The sequence below is a fragment of the Lampetra fluviatilis genome, chromosome 39 (assembly GCF_964198595.1).
Source record: "Lampetra fluviatilis chromosome 39, kcLamFluv1.1, whole genome shotgun sequence".
NCBI classification, from domain to species: Eukaryota; Metazoa; Chordata; class Hyperoartia; order Petromyzontiformes; family Petromyzontidae; genus Lampetra; species Lampetra fluviatilis.
Window position 1 is genome coordinate 8,070,736 of NC_136313.1, and position 20,148 is coordinate 8,090,883.

Sequence of the window (20,148 nt, forward strand, 5' to 3'; positions counted from 1 at the left end):
AGCCCCAACAGTCTGGAACGCCGTCACCCCTCTGCACATTCGCAGCATCACCTCAATCGCCTCCTTCAAGAGACACTTAAAAACTCACCTCTACAACCACGTGCTTTCGAGCGACTCTGAGCTTGGCTCCGCGCCTCTGAGTTGCGGCCGTTACATCCGCAAATTTGCGCGAATTATATTATTATTCTGCACGAGGGGCAAGCACGAGGCGGCGGGAGGGGGGGGCTTGGGCAGGCGACGTGGAGGTGAAGCTGCAGCAGCAGCAGGTGAATCTCTCTCGAGCGGTGGGAGGAGGAGGAGACGGCGTCTGCGAACGCGCAAGAGTTTTGCGCGTAGCCGGGGCACGCAAACTTTGTAGCAGATGGCGCTCAACCCCCCCCCCTTTTGCTTTTCGAAGCTGTTAACAGGCTGTAGAATAATGAAATTAAAAACGATACAAAATAAAGTTACGATTCATCGCCGTTCGTGAGCAAGCGCGCACGTGCGCAGCCACTCGAACGGATGTTTTTGTTTTTTAAAGCCTCGGCACAGATCCATTGTCCTTCTGTTTGTCTTGGTGTGCGTCTCGCTCGGTGTGTCTGTCTCTGCATGTGTGTCGGCCTTTGTTGTTTCCGTGTCTGTGTTTTATCATTCATTCTTACCCGATGATGGCTGCTTGTGTTGCGACCGAAACGTCGTATTCTATTATTTGATTTTATTTTCCGCGTGACTTTACCGAAAGAACCAAAGAGTGAGTCGTTTACGAGGCCAGGCGTTCTGGAGTTGTTGTGTTTGTTCAGATATCGGCAGTCGTGTTGCGCGTGTCGTGTTCGAGGAATCTGATAATTCGTTTTTTACCCTTTTATCTGGCAACAAAACTGACACCTTTTTTTACAAGGAGTCATGTTTGCATAGACCACAATACCTGCATTTATAATGCAAACAAAAAACATAACTCTGATAATGTATGCACTGTCCTTGAAGTTGATTGGTCCACACCCGAGACAGCTTTCCTTAGAGCCTAGTCTCACATGGTGTTGGACCAGATGACGCCAAAAGGCGCACAACTCAAACTCTGTTTTTTGTTTGCATTATGACTGCAGGTATTCGAGGAATCCGTTGGCTTGGGGTTGCGTAACTGCGCGGCGGTTGTTGTTGTTGATCTCGACTGGGATTCGAGCGAGTCCTCGGTTGACATTTCTGGGCGGAAGCCCGAGGGGAGCAAGCGCGAGTCGCCGTGGGTTCCATCGGCCGTGGGATCCCGTCGCGTTTCACGCGCTATTTGGGTCGCTCGTGAAGTTGGCGAAAGCCCCGGGGGGTTGTGGGGGCCACACCAGTGCCGGATGAAGCGAGTGCGGGGTCTTGTAGCATATGATGTTATAAAGGGGCCATAAATAAAAAAACACGTAAATATTAAACACACACATTTTTAACTTGCACAGTAAAGTAGTTGAATGTTTTTATTCGCTATACAGCCAGATAATACGACAAATCGCTAACCTTAAACACCCAGTCGTTCGTAAAAGTTGAAGGCGGTATAGTACTATACTAATAGAACAAGTGCAGAATCACTGAACCGGAATTGATAGCTTGAAAGCATTTAGCGCTGGGCCCTTGAAAGTGCGGGGCCCGTAGCTACTACACATGTAGCTACTACACGTGTAGCTACTTTTGCTACTAGGCTCATCCGGCACTGGGCCACGTGTCCCTCCGAAGCACCACGTGAGACGATGCACTCCCGAGAGCACCGTACGTTCGTAGCGCACTCGGAATCACCATTGGAACCTCCTTTGCCATTAGCAAAATATGATAATTGTTTTTTTACCCTTTTATCTGGCAACAAAACTGACACCTTTTTTTACGAGGAGTCATGTTTGCATTGACTACAATACCTGCGGTCGGAATGCAAACAAAAAACACAACTCTGATAATGTATGCACTGTCCTTGAAATTGATTGGTCCACACCCGAGCCAGCTTTTCTTAGAGCCTAGTCTCACATGGTGTTGGACCAGATGACGCCAAAAGGCGCACTACTCGGAATCACCGATACATCACCACCACCACCACCTCCACCCAGCCGTCTAAAAGTGTAAGAACCCGTTGTTGGATCAACGCTTTGGTCAGCTGGGAAAGACATTAACGGGATATGTGCCCAGCCGGCAATGTCCCAAAAACAAGACGCGCATTGAAGGGCCATCAGAGGAACCACGTGGACTCTGGGCCTCACAGACACCGGACCGCGCTCAGCCGTGGCACGGAGCCGCACATCGAAAGGTGCGACCGCTTCCTCTATAGTTGGAGAGCTTTCGGAGTCGTCGCTTAATCGTTATTGCGGTGAAGTGCGACCCATCGCACGCCTTTGCATCAGGTACAAAATGATTCTATTTTGGCGCCCCGACACCTCGCTGAACGGCTTCTCCAAACTCAACGTACATCGCCGCTCGGACTCGTTTATTGATTCTCAATTGCCATCGGAGAGAATAGGTCACGGACCTGAAGGCAGCAGCGTGGCTTGCGTGCAAATGCCTGGTCGTGCACGAGAACGCATTGGAGGAGTCACGCTCTGTTCTGTTTCGCTTAACACGTTTTAGTGGGGGAAAGGATAAGATGGAAAGATGACCTTGGATTTTGACCTTCGGTTTATTTTTCTTTTGGGGGGGGGGGGGGGGGTGGCTAGGTAAGAGCTCAACGGAGACGAGGCGTCTCATCTTTGCTGGGACACCCACAAGCGCGGAACAGCGAAACGACCTCCTGCCAATGAACGTGAACAACCACATTGTGTTCGTGATGCACGCACAGCCGTAGACGAATCCTCTTTTTATTAAAAAATATCGCACGCAAGGAGGAGAAGGAGGATGAGGAGGCGATTATGAGCGCAGTTGGCTACGGACCATGCGGAGCGAGACGAAGCTCAGCGCACATAGCGACGTGTTCTCGCGCACGACTCTAAACCGAGGGGGGCACTTAAAGCGCAATTACAGCAAACACAATCCACGCTTCACCGACTGCTCCTGCTTGCTTGCAAGCAGCTGCCCCGGCTGTTTATTTAAGGGGAATGCTGTCCGAGAATTCTCACGGCACGCCCAGGCCCCGCTGCCTACTGCTGCTGCTGCTGGCACAATAAATGACGAGGCCCCCCCACCTTTCCCCTCCCTTCTTCCTGAATGCCTTTTGGGAAGTGTGCTCACTCACGGCTGCGACGGTGCTACAACAATGCCTGAAGGATGCAGCCGAGACTACAGTATTTAGAAAAAAACACAAAGACAGATCTATGCGTAATCAACTCCACCTCAGTTTTGTTGACAAACCTGAAATTCTAGACGCCGGCGAACTTATCTCCTCCCACTAGCACCTGCGCATTGCCATGCCTCTGGACCTAACTGTATACTGGACGTATGTGACAAAGAGCTTTATAGCTCATAGGATTCCTCCGGTATCAATACATTTTCTGGTTATTCTGATACAGGCGTCCCCCGCATGACGCGCGACACGGAGCCGATTTTCTCGAAGAAAAATAAAGCATCTTGTTATTTTAGCACTGTATTTACAAAATGAAATGCTTAATGATAATACTAACATGACCAAAAAAAAGTACTTAAGGAGCTTAATAACAATAATTAAGATTCAAAAGATTGCTACTTACGAAGATGACTTAATAAGGAGTGTAAAGAGGAGTCACTTTGGAGGCTTCTCGAACGCTTCCGTGAGCCGCAGCGGAGCCAGCCAGCGGGAAGCGCCGTGCGATGCACACCGAGAGCCTGTAGCGACAGCCCCTCGACCCACGGTGGTGGCTGTGCACAGCGCCTCACTCGGGGCGATGTCGTCGGGACGCGATGACGCAATTAGAAAAAAAAAATTAACCCGTAAAAACAAAGTTTTTCACTATAAATCCTTTATATGCGTGGCATCGGTTTTATTTTATTATTCATTTTTGTTTTTCTTGAGTAAGAGTTTCATTTTTATCACATTGGTATTTTAAATTAAATATAAGGAAAGTCGTATATAAGGACATTGGTCTTTGAAACGGGCGGCTAGAGTCCTCTCGTCCTCTGGCTTAAGATGGCTGCCACCTATGGGTCAGATGATTGCCTGGCAGCATTTAGCAATTGGTAATTAAATACAAAAAAAAATTCCTAAAAGGTGTAAAATTTTGGAAAAATTTTTTCACGAAAATTCATTGTCACGCACAACGAGTCTGTGTGCAAAATGTCAGCTCGATTGGATCACGGGAAGTGGGTTAAAAAACGACCGAAAGATTTGCACGGTCGTAAGCAAGCAAGCAAGCACGCAAGCACGCAAGCAAGCAAGCAAGCGAACTTAATATAAAGGATTTAAAAAAGTGCGTCTGTGTGTGAGTGTGTGTCTGTGGGAGCGGTAGTGTAGCAGTTAGCGCGCTGCGCTATGAACCTGGCGACCCGGGTTCGATTCCCGCTCACGGCCAACACCAGTGGCGATTATCTGAACCGGTCCTGGGCCTCCCCTAGGTCGACTCAGCTTAAAATGAGTACGTGGTGTGTAAACATCGCTACTGGGGAGACAAAGGCGGTCGGGCGTGGTGTTGGCCACCCACCCCCTCGTGTACCGTTCCGGCCTTCATATGTGCTCGCTAACAGCACTTGCCCCTACAGTCTGTTCAGGTATCGTTGGCAAAAAAAAAAAATATTGAGAACAAAAATTAATCTTCTCCCACCCAGCTGAAATACGCTGCCATTGGAGCGCTGTCTTCACCTGAGGACGGCTGCTTGTGTTGTGGCCGAAACGTCGTGAGAATTGTATTATGTTTTATTATTATTATTTTATTATTTCCCTTCTACGTGACTTCAAGGACAGTGCATACATTATCAGAGTTATGTTTTTGTTTGCATTATGACTGCAGGTACTGTATTGTGGTCTATGCAAACATGACTCCTTGTAAAAAAGGTGTCAGTTTTGTTGTCAGATAGAGGGGTAAAAAAACCAATTATCATATTTTTTACTGGCAAATGAGGTTCCAGTGGTGTAAATGCTTACCCCGAACTCTCATATTCTGATGGTGCATTGTATTTGAGTTGTGCGCCTTTTGGCGTCATCTGGTCCAACCCATGTGAGACTAGGCTCTAAGGAAAGCTGTCTCGGGTGTGGACCAATCAACTTCAAGGACAGTGCATACATTATCAGAGTTATGTTTTTTGTTTGCATTATGACTGCCGGTATTGTGGTCTATGCAAACATGACTCCTTGTAAAAAAGGTGTCAGTTTTGTTGCCAGATAGAAGGGTAAAAAAAACAATTATCATTGTAATTGTATTCAGGGGCGAGTGGTGACGCAGTGGTTAACGCATTGCACTATAACACACCAGGCGACTCGGGTTTGACCCCCTGCCACTGCGAACATCGGTGGGGAGAGTGGTATCTGCACCCAACACACACTAACCAGTATGGTGAAGTATGGTCAAACAGCTCCCATGACCAACGTAGCATGGGGAGGCTTTCATCAGGCAGTCGATTGAGAGGCGTCTGTAAATATTAAATGTCCACATGATCATGTTCAATATTATCTTGATATTTTTTTTCCAGAAGAACTTCACTGAATCTCAAGAGTACATTTTCAGGGGGGGGGGGGGGGCATACAATGGGATGTTTGGCCGGTTCCATGAATGATCGTCTTGAAGGACTGATTAGATAGGAGTACCCACCACGGCAAACGATGGGATCATCTTATCTCAACATTAAAGATGCACTCCCACGGAGTGGGAAACAAAAAGTGATCATTAGTTTTATTTTTATTATTTTATTATTTCCCTTCTACGTGACTTTACCGAAAGAACCAAGAATCTTCTTGGAAATAGAACCAAGAATATGAATCCCTGCAGTCACGAAAGCTTTAAATCGAAATTTGCAATTCTGTTTTATTTATTCGGGGTGGGGAGGGAGGGGGGGGCGATGAGTCGGCTAAACGTCGGGACCACGCGGGAGTCACGAGGGCTTCGCACCCTGAGCGAGTTGGACCGCATTCACGGCCGCGCGTGGCACTCCACGCGTCTCGGCCGATATGCCGAGCGCACCAACAGCGATGAGCATTTATACTGGTAGGAACCTTCTGCTTACACCAGCCCACAGGGGATTATTGTGTCCGTCGTGCAGGGAGGGGCTGGGTGGGAAGGGAGGGGCTGGGTGGGAAGGGTGGGGAGGGGCTGGGTGGGGAGGGGCTGGGTAGTGAGGGTGGGGCTGGGTGGGGGGTAGGAGGGGTGGGGCTGGGTGGGGAGGGGCTGGTCACCCCGTGGTGCCCTTATAAAACTCAACGTTTAACCTACTATACTCTTAGGTTTTTTCGGTAAAGTCACGTAGGTAAAAAATAAAAATTAATAAAAGTAATAATAGAAATACAATTATTTTATTTTAGATTTGAAGCTTTCGTGACTGCAAGGATTCATACTCTTAGGTTTTTAAAATTATTTTATTTTATTTCTATTATTACTTTTATTAATTTAAATTTTTTACCTACGTGACTTTACCGAAAAAACCTAAGAGTATGAATCCTTGCAGTCACGAAAGCTTCAAATCTAACCTACTCACGCCGGCATTTATCCCAGCCGAATACTCTGAACGCGGCGTGACGCTGGTTCTAAATTGTGGGAGGGAAAACCCGGGAGGACCCCTCGAAAAATCTACGCGACCGCGGGAAGAGAGACACACCGCAGACTCCAAATATACAGCGGTAGGCGTCACGCCCAAGAGACGCGGCCGTGGGCGTCACTCCACTGCTGGATGAGGGTCTCCCCCCCCCCACACACAACAGCGGTCGTGGTGCGTGGGGAGGGTTCTTACAATGACCACACTCCACGGAGCCGGTTGTGTGCGGCTTGATGACGGCGGGGAGCGCAGTCCGGTACAAACGTGGACTTTTTAAATCCTTTATATTAAGTTCGCTTGCTTGCTTAGGACCGTGCAAATCTTTCGGTCGTGTTTTAACCCACTTCCCGTGATCCAATCGAGCTGACATTTTCCACACAGACTCGTTGTGCGTGACAATTAATGTTTGTGAAAAATTTTCCCAAAAATTTACACTTTTTAGGGAGTTTTTTAAAATATTTAATTACCAATTGCTTAATGGTGGCAGGCAATCATCTGACCCATAGGTGGCAGCCATCTCAAGCCAGAGGACGAGAGGACTCTAGCCGCCACGCATATAAAGGATTTATAGTGAAAAACTTTGTTTTTACGGGTTAATTTTTTTAGTCTTTTTTTTGGTCTTGCGGCCGACTTTACCGCATTTGTTACGCGTTGTGGTCGCCGCGCCCTCCACACTCAACCCTGCTGAGCTTCGGAGATCGGAGGAGGTTGTGGTTGTGCACGTTGTCGACGATGAGGGCAATAGGCCCACAACGTGGTGGATCCAGAGGGAGGGGAGATGTTGGTGGTCTCCGCCCTCCCCTCGAGACCCTGAGAATTTGTATTTGTTGATATTTGCCAGGGCATATACAATGAAAGTTATATTTGAAAAAAATAGTTTTGACGTTTCGGGACTGCCCCGCAATCCCCTCCTCGCCTCTTGGCAAACGTCTCGATCCGCCTCTGGGCCCACTTATGTGTGTGAATCATCACGACATTGCGTGTTTCGGGCAACACTGGTCGGATCGGGCAGAGGGAAGGAGGCCACGGCGAACCGTGTTGCTCTCAACGGCGTTGGCCGTGAAGTTTACATCCTGGCCGCTCGAGAGGTGAGTGTGAAGAGTGTCGGCTTCCGACGCTCACTTCATGTGCGTGATACACGGTTAAACATCTCACAGATTCGTCATCACAGCCACAGCGCGCAGCAAAGTCTTAATGGTTGCGTATTTACGGAAAATGTTAAATCACCGCTGTGCCCCGGCATTAGCCCCCCCCCCCCGCTTAGTGTTGGCAGCCGAGAGCCGCCTCAACCGAGGGGATTAAAAAAAAACCCCGAAGCAATCATCTTGATTACCCCCCCCCCCCCCAGCGCGTGCCCCCACCCCCAGCCCCGCAAATTAGCAACAGAATGAGTGGAGCGGCATTCCGCGTTAATCCTCTCGGACTCGCACCGTTCGAGGTACCGGCACCATCTGTCGCCGGTGCCATGCGCGGGGTTTACGGAGGGCGGGGGGGCAGGTTCGCTCCTTTGCCCCCCCCCCCTTCCCAGTAAACATTTGTCCGCAATTTGACTTATTTACCGCCCGACCTGTTGGGCAAACGTTCGTGGGGAGGAGAGGCACGCGGCGTCTCGCCGTGGCTGTCACCAGAGGAGGGGACCCGGGGGATTCCTCAGCCGTCGACGATTTGACAACAACCGGCGAAAGAGGGGGGGGTGGTGATGGTGGTGGGGGGCGTCGTTCTCGACAAACGACGTCGCGGCGTCGTCAACACGCGGACCGAGCTCCAGTCGATGACGCGTCGCCGCCACGTGACGCGTCGCCGCTTCAGGCGAGAACGTTTCGAGCCGCGAAGACGCGGTGACGTCACCTGACGGCTGTCCGTCACCCGGGATTACGATCGGCGCTTTTGGCTCGATGGCTGGCTCGCTCCACCTTCGCGTTTTAATTTTATTTTGTGTCGGCCCAATGGGAATATGGGGGGGGGGGGGCTAAACAAAACACGGCTGACTTTTGACTAGAAACAATATTATGCTTATTCTTGTGTGTAACTCCTAAGCCGAGCAATTCCTCCAGCTCTCTCCTCTCTCTTTCTCTTGCGTAAGAACTTCACTGTCAACGGGTGGGATCTCACCTGGGTATAATGCTCTGCCTGCCTCTGCCTGCCCATACTGGTCGTGGGAGTTATCTGACCATACTTCACCACACTGGTCAGTGTCGGGTTGGTCAACATTAGGGGTCAGGCCCAGGACCGGTTCAAATATCGCTCGCCACGGATGCAAGTCGTGGACGGCAACATAACTCAGGTGATCATAATAGTAGGTTTTTACCCTTTTAAACTGGTACAAAACTGACACCTTTATTCAAGGCATCATGTTTGCAATAACCACAACACAAGTAGTCAAAAAAGCAAACAAAAATATGCAACTCTGATAATGATAATAATATGCACTGTCCTTGAAGTTGATTGGTCCACACCCGAGACGGTTTTCTTTAGAGCCTAGTCCCCACTGGCGTTGGACTAGATGTTCATAGCAGGGCACACTCACCACTTCACTACTGAACTGTAATTCATATGCGACGGAGGGAGGCCTATCTCTCCATAAGAGGGTTTTTTTTTGCATTGAATACCAAAACCAAATCAAATAACACGAGCATTGAAACTGCCCAGGTAATTAAAACGATCAACATACCGTACATTGCGGGAGTAACTACTGATAAACTAGCCAGATGTTTGGCAATAAAAAAAAGGTCCGAGTCAGATTTGGCACGGTGCATAAAATACAGAAATTCATATCTGGTACAAAAGATGTCCATTTAGTAGGCACGCAAAAATCTGTCAAAACTTGACCCCCCCCCCCTCCCTGTACGCACGCGGACTTTCTACCCCCCCCCCCACACCTAGGTACGTTCGCTTGACGCACCCCCCCCCCCGAATCGTATAGAACGGCCGATATTTAATCCACGAAGAAACGATCAAGGATCAATAATATACACGTGTTTAAGCAAACAGAATGTCCACACCGCCGGAGTATCTAACTCATTTGAAGGCCAATTTAGACAATTATTATCGAGGCTTCACTCCCCGCCCCGTTTCCTATGCGTACGTTGTCAGTAGACCCCCCCACACGCAAGCGGCACGCATTTGTCTTACCCCCCCCCCCTTCCACCCTCCATGCGTACGCACTAAATGGATGGCCCCTTACCGCAGCTACCAACAGAAGGTGTGTTACAGGATTAACTGAACGTGTGGCAAATGTTATTTTGGGCATGCAGGACGAATGATCAGCATGAGACTAAAGGACATCAGATAAATATTACATTATCCCAAATACAACTGTCAGCAGTAGCAGAGCACGCGTGCCAACAAGGACACTCAATTGATTTTGATAATGTTGAAGTTCTGTGCAAAACTAGCTACTACTGGCCAAGACTAATTAGAGAATCTATCGAAATTGAAAGAAATATTTTTTTTTTACCGTTCGGGTATAGCTACCGCCTTAGTGCTGCGTGGTCACCAAATCTACGCCTCGAAATAAGGAACGAAACAGGTGGACTTCTCCACACAAATCTGGCTGTCGCCTGATGAAGCTAGATGTAATTACTGGCGAAACGTCGAAACTCAGATTGTAAATGTTGTGGCTTGGCTCTCCAACACACTGGTGTGCTGTACTAGTATACTACACTATACACTACATTATACACTACACTACACCGTACACTACTATACACTACACTACTATACTGTACACTACACTACTACAGTATACACTAGTGCTGCACTAGTGACGAATTGGCCACGTTCTGTTTACGTGACAACCCTTACTAGTTGGCTGTGTCGGGTGGTGGCGGGTTTTAACGACACATTTATATATTTACGCGATCAAACCCCCAAAAAACCTCTCTTATGGATGATATTGGTCGTGAAAGCCTACGTGTTACACCGATGCCTATCTATAAAGTTGTTTTTTTTGTAATGCCACAGTGTTATTGACGGGCGTGTTTGAGATAATTAGTTTAACGCACGGCGTGTGCACTTGTATATTTATATTCGGTTAGTTCGGGGTTTGTGCCACGTTGGATGTTTCAGTGAGAGGTGGCAGTGACCCTGACGTAGGCGACCTGACGGGAAACGTTTTTCCCTTATTATTGATTCGTGCTCATCACGGCATTTCGATGTCTTTGCGCGACGCCGCCTTCTCCGCTCTCGTTTCTCTCTGCGTGGGTGTTTACTTATTTAAACATTTCACTTTGCTTATGTTCATTTATGTTGTTGTTGTTGTTGTTTTCACCGAGGCCGCCCTGGCAAATGAGACTCGTTCTTGCCCTCTTGAGTTTCTCAACCGCGTAAACGAAAACACGCGCTCGATTTTTAGACAACGTCTCCCAACAATGCCAACGGTAATTCCACGACTCCAGAAAGTGGCCCCGAAGCTTGCCACAACGTAAGGAGCCGTGGTGATTTCCAGCCAACGTGTGTTGAGCGCGGACAATTAGACCCAAGCCGAAACATAACATATAAAAAAATAATGTTAAAAAATGTTTTATTTTATTTTTATATGATAGAATATCGTGTTGTCATCAGTATGACATAAGTATACAAAGTTTGCAGTCGATAGCACATTGGGAAGTGGGTTAAAATTGAGTTACAAGATTTGAGGATACGACAACAACAACAGACCGGCCGGGTACGGGTACCCGTTTGCGACCCTGGTGCGGCCGGGTACGGGGTAGACCGTGAGTCACTGGTGAGTCAACGTTTTGTCACTCATTTCCCAACGTCTTGTCTCTTCTCACAATTCAAGGTTCCTAGAATCAACCCACCCGCGCCTGCAACATGGCTTCATTCCCAGAGGTCGCAATCAGGTACCCGATACCCGTACCCTACCCGTACCCGGCCGGCCGGGTACGGTGGTAGGGTACGGGTACGGCCGGGTACGGGTACCCGTTTGCGACCCTGGTGCGGCCGGGTACGGATACGGGTAAGGAACTCAAAAACCCGTTTGCGACCTCTGCTGTGCAGCGCCTAATTGATTGGGTCCACCGCTCAGACCTCGTACACGCAGCGGATATCGCGCACTTCGCTCGGGTCTCCTCGGCTTCACGGCTGGGGATCTCCCCCTCCCCCTCTCCCAACCCGTGGAGGCCATCAGCAGCATCACCTCTTGAACTGCTGAGGACACGCAGGCGATTGTTGAGGAGTGTATTAAGGCCAAATGTGACGGTCCGTTGACAGACTGACATGGCAAACGCGGACGCGCGCGCGCGCTGTCTGGAAATGAAGAAGTGATGCCGGCGGCGTGCCCGTGTGTGTGTGTACACGGTGTGTGTGTGTACACTGTGTGTGTGTACACTAGGGTGTGTGTGTGTACACTAGTGTGTGTGTGTGTACACGGTGTGTGTGTGTACACTAGTGTGTGTGTGTGTACACTGTGTGTGTGTGTACACTGTGTGTGTGTGTACACTGTGTGTGTGTGTACACGCTGTGTGTGTACACTAGTGTGTGTGTGAGTGTGTACACTAGTGTGTGTGTGTGTACACTGTGTGTGTGTGTGTACACGCTGTGTGTGTGTGTACACGGTGTGTGTGTGTGTACACTGTGTGTGTGTGTGTACAGGGTGTGTGTGTGTGTACACGCTGTGTGTGTGTGTACAGGGTGTGTGTGTGTGTACACTGTGTGTGTGTGTGTACACTAGTGTGTGTGTGTACACGCTGTGTGTGTGTGTACAGGGGTGTGTGTGTGTGTAACACAGCGCGTGTGTGTGTACACTAGTGTGTGTGTACACGCTGTGTGTGTGTGTACACGGTGTGTGTGTGTACACGGTGTGTGTGTACACTAGTGTGTGTGTGAGTGTGTACACTAGTGTGTGTGTGTTACACTAGTGTGTGAGTGTACACGGTGTGTGTGTGTGTACACAGCGCGTGTGTGTGAGTGTGTACACGGTGTGTTGTGTGTAACACAGCGCGTGTGTGTGTGTGCACACCAACAGCAGTGACGATTATCTGAACCGGTCCTGGACCTCCCCGAGGTCGAACTCAGCCTCAAAGTGAGTACCTGGGGTGCGATGTGTGAACATCGCCACTAGGGAGACAAAGGCGGCCGGGCCTCGTGCTGTCGACCCACCCCCCTCGTGTGCGGTGCGGGTCTTCATAGGTGCTCGCTAACTAGCACTTGTCCTAAAAGTCTGTTAAGGCTACACGGGGGATCTTTGTGGTTGTCTTTGTTGTGATTGGGAGCGGTGGCGGTTTGGTTCGTGCGCTGCACCGCGAGCTCGTCTCCCACCCATCGGTGAACATCAGAACCGATTCCGACCCTTCTCTCGGTCACATTGAATCTTACACGAGTTGACGAGGAGAGACAAAGGAGGCCGGGCGTTGTTGCTAACCACGTTGCCTATCCCGTGCGCCGTGACAGCCTCAATAGGTGCTCGCTAACAGCCCGTGCCCTCCACAGCCTAAGTAGCGGCATGGAAGATCTTTGTCTTTGTGTAAAACGGCTACGCGATGACGTGACGGCACTCACGCAGACGAGGGGGGTGGGGGGGAGACTGCGTTTGCGTCTAAAAAAACGTTTTCCCGGAACGCCCTGCGCCACATCACGAGCTTATTTTAGCATCAATTCAAGCGCCGAGAATCCTCAGCGCAGATCGCAAACACCGGGAGCGAGTAAGCCCTGCAGCATCTCGTAGCAATAGTCGTGCGTTGAATATTCACCAAAAGCTAAACAGGCACGGAGCCCACGTGTTCACTTAACGCGAAACCGGCATTGGTATAATTTGCGCAATTAAATACTCATCGATATATATCCACTGCTGGATGAAACCACCTCCGCCCAGCCATCGCCATCACACGTGAGCTGGAGATCTGCGATAAAGAGCTTTGCTAGCTCATCGGATTCCTCCTCGAGTATAACCACGCAGATTCTGGTGGCTTCATTTCACGCTCCAATCTCCGTGGAAAAAAAAAATCCCCTCTTTGGCCTATTCGCTCCCTTGAGGTCGCCACTCCCACTGTTAGACCTCACCACCACCGGTCATCAGTGTGGCCGGCACAAGCCAACTTCTCTTCACGATCGATACGATAGTAGTAGGTTTTTACCCTTTTAAACTAAAGGTGTCAGTTTTTGTACCAGTTTAAAAGGGTAAAAACCTACTACTATATTTTGCCACTGGTAAAAGAGATCTCATAGTGTAAATGCTTACCCCGAGCTCTCAATACTCTGATATTGCACTGTGTTTGAGTTGTACGCCTTCTGGTGTCATCTGGTCCAACACCAATGGGGACTAGGCTCTAAAGAAAGCCGTCTCGAGTGTGGACCAATCAACTTCAAGGACAGTGCATATTATTATCATCAGAGTTGCTTCTTTTTGTTTGCTTTTTTGACTACTTGTGTTGTGGTTATTGCAAACATGATGCCTTGAATAAAGGTGTCAGTTTTGTACCAGTTTAAAAGGGTAAAAACCTACTACTATATTTTGCCACTGGTTAAAGAGATCTCATAGTGGTCGATACGATGTCACTGGCGTGCGTGTTTCCTGCAATCCACGCGCCTATCTTCCTCTGTAATTACAAACGTGCACGTGTCTGTCGTTCAAATAAAATACGACACTCACCCGTTTGCTCCAGTTTCCTTCCACATGCCACGCGCTCGTTCATTGGCCGAGAGCACCTTCATGTGTAGAGGATCGCAGAGCTTTGGGCAATTGTTGGCGCCGGTTCACGAGGTGGTCGCCTTCCTGCTCGTCTGTGGTTTCCTCACGCCTCTGTGAGCGAGCGAGTACTGTGGCATCTGTCCATCTACTCAGGACAACACGCATTGACATGCATGTGTGTACGGATTTGTATAACACATTCCTGCGGAGGGAGCTGGTAGGAAAGTTGGGTTGCTCGGTCAATGGCCAGGGTCAACGGCGGCGTGGTGTATTCCGCAAATATGGCCGATGGTGAGGGCGGGCACAAGCCGGCGTGAGTAGGTTAAACGTTGAGTTTTATAAAGGCACCACGGGGTGACCAGCCCCTCCCTACCCAGCCCCACCCCTCCCACCCCCCCACCCAGCCCCACCCTCCCCACCCCACCCTCCCCACCCAGCCCCTCCCCACCCTCCCCACCCAGCCCCACCCTCCCCACCCAGCCCCTCCCCACCCTTCCCTCCCCACCCAGCCCCTCCCTCCCCACCCAGCCTCTCCCTGCACGACGGACGGACGGACACAATAATCCCCTGTGGGCTGGTGGAACCAGTGGGTTCCTACCAGTATCATTGGTTCACGTAACCCCTGGAGCCACGAAAGGCTGCCGCATGCACCGCAATGGTCAATCAAATTGGAGATCGTCACACCACGAGGCTCTAGAACAGGAGAGGCCACCCTGTAACAGACCAAGAGTCAAACAGTTCTCGTGAGTTCTGCAGAGAGCCAAGAGCGGTGGTGCAGCGGTTAGCGCTACGCTGCGCTACGAACCCGGCGACCCGGGTTCAATTCCCGCTCACGGCCAACACCCAGTGACGATTATCTGAACCGGTCCTGGGCCTCCCCTAGGTCGACTCAGCCTGAAATGAGTAGCTGGTGCGGTGTGTAAACATCGCCACTGGGGAGACAAAGGCGGCCTGGCATGGTGCTGGCCACCCACCCCCTCGTGTACCGTTTCGGCCTTCATAGGTGCTCGCTAACGGCACTTGCCCCTACAGTCTGTCAAGGCTATACGGGGGATTTTTGTCTTTGTATACTTTGAGAGTTTTCGGCACAGCACGGGATACATTCACTATTTGTTATTTGCTGATGCTGAGAAAGTGCGTGCTACGTTATGCCTCTTCGGCAGAGCTGCATGTGGTTGATTTAAAGAACCGCATGCCGCTGCAGTCTAGAAGGTGGCCAGGTGACTCAGAGGTCACAGGGTCGAGATGGAGGCAGTTGCCCCAAAGGCCCAGACAGCCACCTGTGATGAACCTGGGCTCTCAAGTGTAGCGAGTTGATGACTCCAGTCCAGTCACTGACGACTGACACAGAGAGAGAGAGAGACCCATAGACATACACAGGGACGCGCATACACTTACACAGAGGCCCCATCGGGTCAAACGGAGACTCACACATTCGCATAGACCGAGCCAATGATTCAATCTGGTGTCTCAAGTGTAGTGATTTGATGGATTCTGCCCGGTCGCCAATGCCAGCACCACGCCCGGCCGCCTTTGTCTCCCTCGTGGCGATGTTTACACGCCGCGCCAGATAATGATCATCACTCATCACAATAAATTGGGCTCTGCACAAAATACGACTAAACTCTAGGTTAGGCCTGAGAATGAAAAAAATTAACCCGTAAAAACAAAGTTTTTCACTATAAATTCTTTATATGCGTGGCATCGGTTTTATTTTATTATTATTTTCTGTTTTTCTTGAGTAAGAGTTTCATTTTTATCACATTGGTATTTTAAATTAAATATGAAAAAACAATTTCCCTAAAAAGTGGAAAATTTTGGAAAAAAATTTTCACGAAAATAAATTGTCACGCACAACGAGTCTGTGTGCAAAATGTCAGCTCGATTGGATCACGGGAAGTGGGTTAAAAAACGACCGAAAATTTGCACGGTTGTAAGCGCGCAAGCAAGCAAGCAAGTGAACTTAATATAAAGGATTTAAAAAAGGAATGTTTGACTGTGAATGTCATACATGGAAAGTGCCACTCCCTGCCTGGTCGAGCCAGGGGTCACTTGAAGGTGTCTCAGAGGCAAGCTCAGCGGTGTCCGCTTCCGCGCGCCGTTTTCTTGACACGAAGCGATGCCGCCACTGATCTGCGAAAGATTCGGGTGGATGATTGGTCTCGGGACATCACGCCGACAGCACGGTGGGGATAACATCGTGGGAAATTGACAAAATGATGGATAGCCCCTTTGCACTCGCCATCCTTCAAAAGAGCCTCACCCACCACTCATCGCATCTCCAAAAGCGACGCAAATTAAATCGCCAAATAATTCCACAATGCGCTGCACGTACGTGCTGCCCCTTTAGCGATGCTCTTCGCCGAAGACAACGTGATTTTTAGAATTAAAACGAAAATATTACATTGTTGAGCGAGATGTAAAAGACAAAGATCCCCCGTGTAGCCTTAACAGACTGTTGGGGCAAGTGCTGTTAGCGAGCACCTACGAAGGGCCGGTACGGCACACGAGGGGGTGGGTGGCCAGCGCCACGCCCGGCTTCGCCTTTCTCTCCATAGTGTCAGCTGAGTCGACCTAGGGGAGGTCCAAGACTGGTGGTGTTGGCCGTAAGGGGCAATCGAACTCGGGCCGCCGGGTTCGTAGCGCAGCGTGCTCACCGCTACCCCACCGTTCCACACAAGATGTGACCATCTCTCATCCGGTACGCTACACAATTTAGTTGAGTGCGACTTTAGTGTTCCAAGGTACACAAGACGTAACCACCATCGTCCTCTCTCCTTCTCTAGTGAACCAACGGTCACAGGGTAATTGTTGATGTTGTTGTTTTAACGTAAAGCAAAAAACACTATTTCCTTGAGCACAATTAGGTAAGAAATGACGGCTGCTCAGCGCTGCAGTATCATCGATTGCAATATTACACCCCTGGCTCTGGCGAGCGAGAGAGAGAGAGAAGGGAGCGTGCCGTTCGCAACATCTACCTCGCCCTCCTCCTCTTCCTGGCTCATTAATAATTCACGGAGAGCGTCTTAGAGGCTGTGGGCGGCTGCGGCAATTCGCTGGGGAGCGACTCGGTTCTAATGGCTCAGCGCACTCAACTCCCCGACACCAGAACGAGAGAGAGAGAGGAGAGAGAGAGAGAGCGAGCGAGAGAGTGAGCGAGAGAGTGAGCGAGAGAGTGAGCGAGAAAGTGACCGAGAGAGTGAGCGAGAGAGTGAGCGAGAGAGTGAGCGAGGGAGTGAGCGAGAGAGTGAGCGTGAGAGTGACCGAGAGAGTGAGCGAGAGAGTGAGCGTGAGAGTGAGCGAGAGAGTGAGCGAAAGAGTGAGCGAGAGAGTGAGCGAGAGAGTGAGCGTGAGAGTGAGCGAAAGAGTGAGCGAGAGAGTGAGCGAGAGAGTGAGCGAGGGAGTGAGCGAGAGAGTGAGCGTGAGAGTGACCGAGAGAGTGAGCGAGAGAGTGAGCGTGAGAGTGAGCGAGAGAGTGAGCGAAAGAGTGAGCGAGAGAGTGAGCGAGAGAGTGAGCGAGAGAGTGAGCGAAAGAGTGAGCGAGAGAGTGAGCGAGAGAGTGAGCGAGAGGTGGGGGTTTTACATAAAGCAAAGTTAAAAAAAAATTACGAAATGATGAACGAAGCAAAGTGCCGAATACACCAAGCATCTTCATGTTTCCACTGATCGTAAAAAAAAGAGAGAGAAAAACATTCCCACTGCCCGGTCATTCAGATGCGGCTTTTTTCTTTTTTAAGCGCCGGTGATTCAGATGTCAAGGTTTTTTTTTTGTATTTTACGGTTCCAGATGTCACGCGATGTGTCTCTCGTTTCGTACGCGCACAGCGCTGTCCGCCGGGGATGTGCGCGTGAAGGACGTGAACGCGGTCTTTGCGGATGCCAGGAATTGAGCGTCGGATCCGATGAAAAAAAGAAAACCCAAACAGGTCACGATTACTTTTTTTTTCTGTTACAAATCTCTTCGCCTTTAACGCGCATGTCGGAAGCGGTTGCGGTTAGCGCTACACTGCACTACGAACCCGGCCACCCGAGTTCGATTCCACGCTCACGGCCACCAACACCGCTTACGATGATCTGAACCGGTCCTGCGGGTCCTCCCCGCTTAGGTCGACTCAGCCTCAAATGAGCACCTGTGGTGCGGTGTGAAAAACCTCGCCACTAGGGAGACAAAGGCGGCCCGGCGTGGTGCTGGCCACCCATCCGACCTTCACAGGCGCTACTTGCTGACAGAACTGGCCCCAACAGTCTCTGTGGGGGCTACACGGGTGGGCCGGGTCATTGAGTTGAAGCTCGATTAGCGGTCACGCAAACGCGCTCGCCTTTATTTGTTGAGAAAAACAACAGCGACAACAACGACGATGACGACGTTCTAATGAACATAATATCCTGATGATCAAATTGTCCAGATGAGAAACAGCCGCTGTAAATGAGACAGAGAGAGAGAGAGAGGAGGGGGGTGGGTGGGTGGGTGGGGGGTTAAACGCGGGATCCATTTAACCCACAGAAGCAGCAGCAGCAGCAACAGCAGCGCCAGCGGTCGCGGCAGCTAAATATTTAATGGACGTGACGATGAGAGTTAATGCATCCATTAGAAATATGAAGAGCACTGTAGCGGGATAGACAATGCACAGAGACACGACGCTCGCTTGCTTTGTGCATACAATGTGTGTGTGTGTGTACAAGGTTAGATCACCCCACCCCAACCCACCCCAACAACAAACCCCCCCCCCCCCGACCCATCGAGATGTAATTTTATTGTTCGGCTTGGCTCAGACTTCAGAGACGGCATCGTCGATCCGCGGAACGCGCCACTCGCACGCGCGGAGGCGCGGCCGGCGTGGACACTCACGGCTCGGCACGGCTTCAAGTGTGCAAGAACAAGTGTGCAGAACAAGTGTGCAGGAACAAGTGTGCAGGAACAAGCGTGCAGGAACAAGTGTGCAGGAATAAGCGTGCAGGAACAAGTGTGCAGGAACAAGTGTGCAGGAACACAAGTGTGCAGGAACAAGTGTGCAGGAACAAGCGTGCAGGAACAAGCGTGCAGGAACAAGCGTGCAGGAACAAGTGTGCAGGAACAAGTGTGCAGGAACAAGTGTGCAGGAACAAGTGTGCAGGAACAAGCGTGCAGGAACAAGTGTGAAGGAACAAGCGTGCAGGAACAAGTGTGCAGGAACAAGCGTGCAGGAACAAGTGTGCAGGAACAAGCGTGCAGGAACAAGCGTGCAGGAACAAGTGTGCAGGAACAAGTGTGCAGGAACAAGTGTGCAGGAACAAGCGTGCAGGAACAAGTGTGCAGGAACAAGTGTGCAGGAACAAGCGTGCAGGAACAAGTGTGAAGGAACAAGCGTGCAGGAACAAGAGTGCAGGAACAAGTGTGCAGGAACAAGTGTGAAGGAACAAGCGTGCAGGAACAAGTGTGCAGGAACAAGTGTGCAGGAACAAGAGTGCAGGAACAAGTGTGCAGGAGCAAGTGTGAAGGAACAAGTGTGAAGGAACAAGTGTGCAGGAACAAGCGTGCAGGAACAAGTGTGCAGGAGCAAGTGTGAAGGAACAAGTGTGCAGGAACAAGTGTGCAGGAACAAGCGTGCAGGAACAAGTGTGCAGGAACAAGCGTGCAGGAACAAGTGTGCAGGAACAAGCGTGCAGGAACAAGCGTGCAGGAACAAGTGTGCAGGAACAAGTGTGCAAGAACAAGTGTGCAGGAACAAGTGTGAAGGAACAAGCGTGCAGGAACAAGTGTGCAGGAACAAGCGTGCAGGAACAAGTGTGCAGGAACAAGTGTGCAGGAACAAGTGTGCAGGAACAAGTGTGCAGGAACAAGCGTGCAGGAACAAGTGTGAAGGAACAAGTGTGCAGGAACAAGCGTGCAGGAACAAGTGTGCAGGAACAAGTGTGCAGGAACAAGTGTGCAGGAACAAGTGTGAACG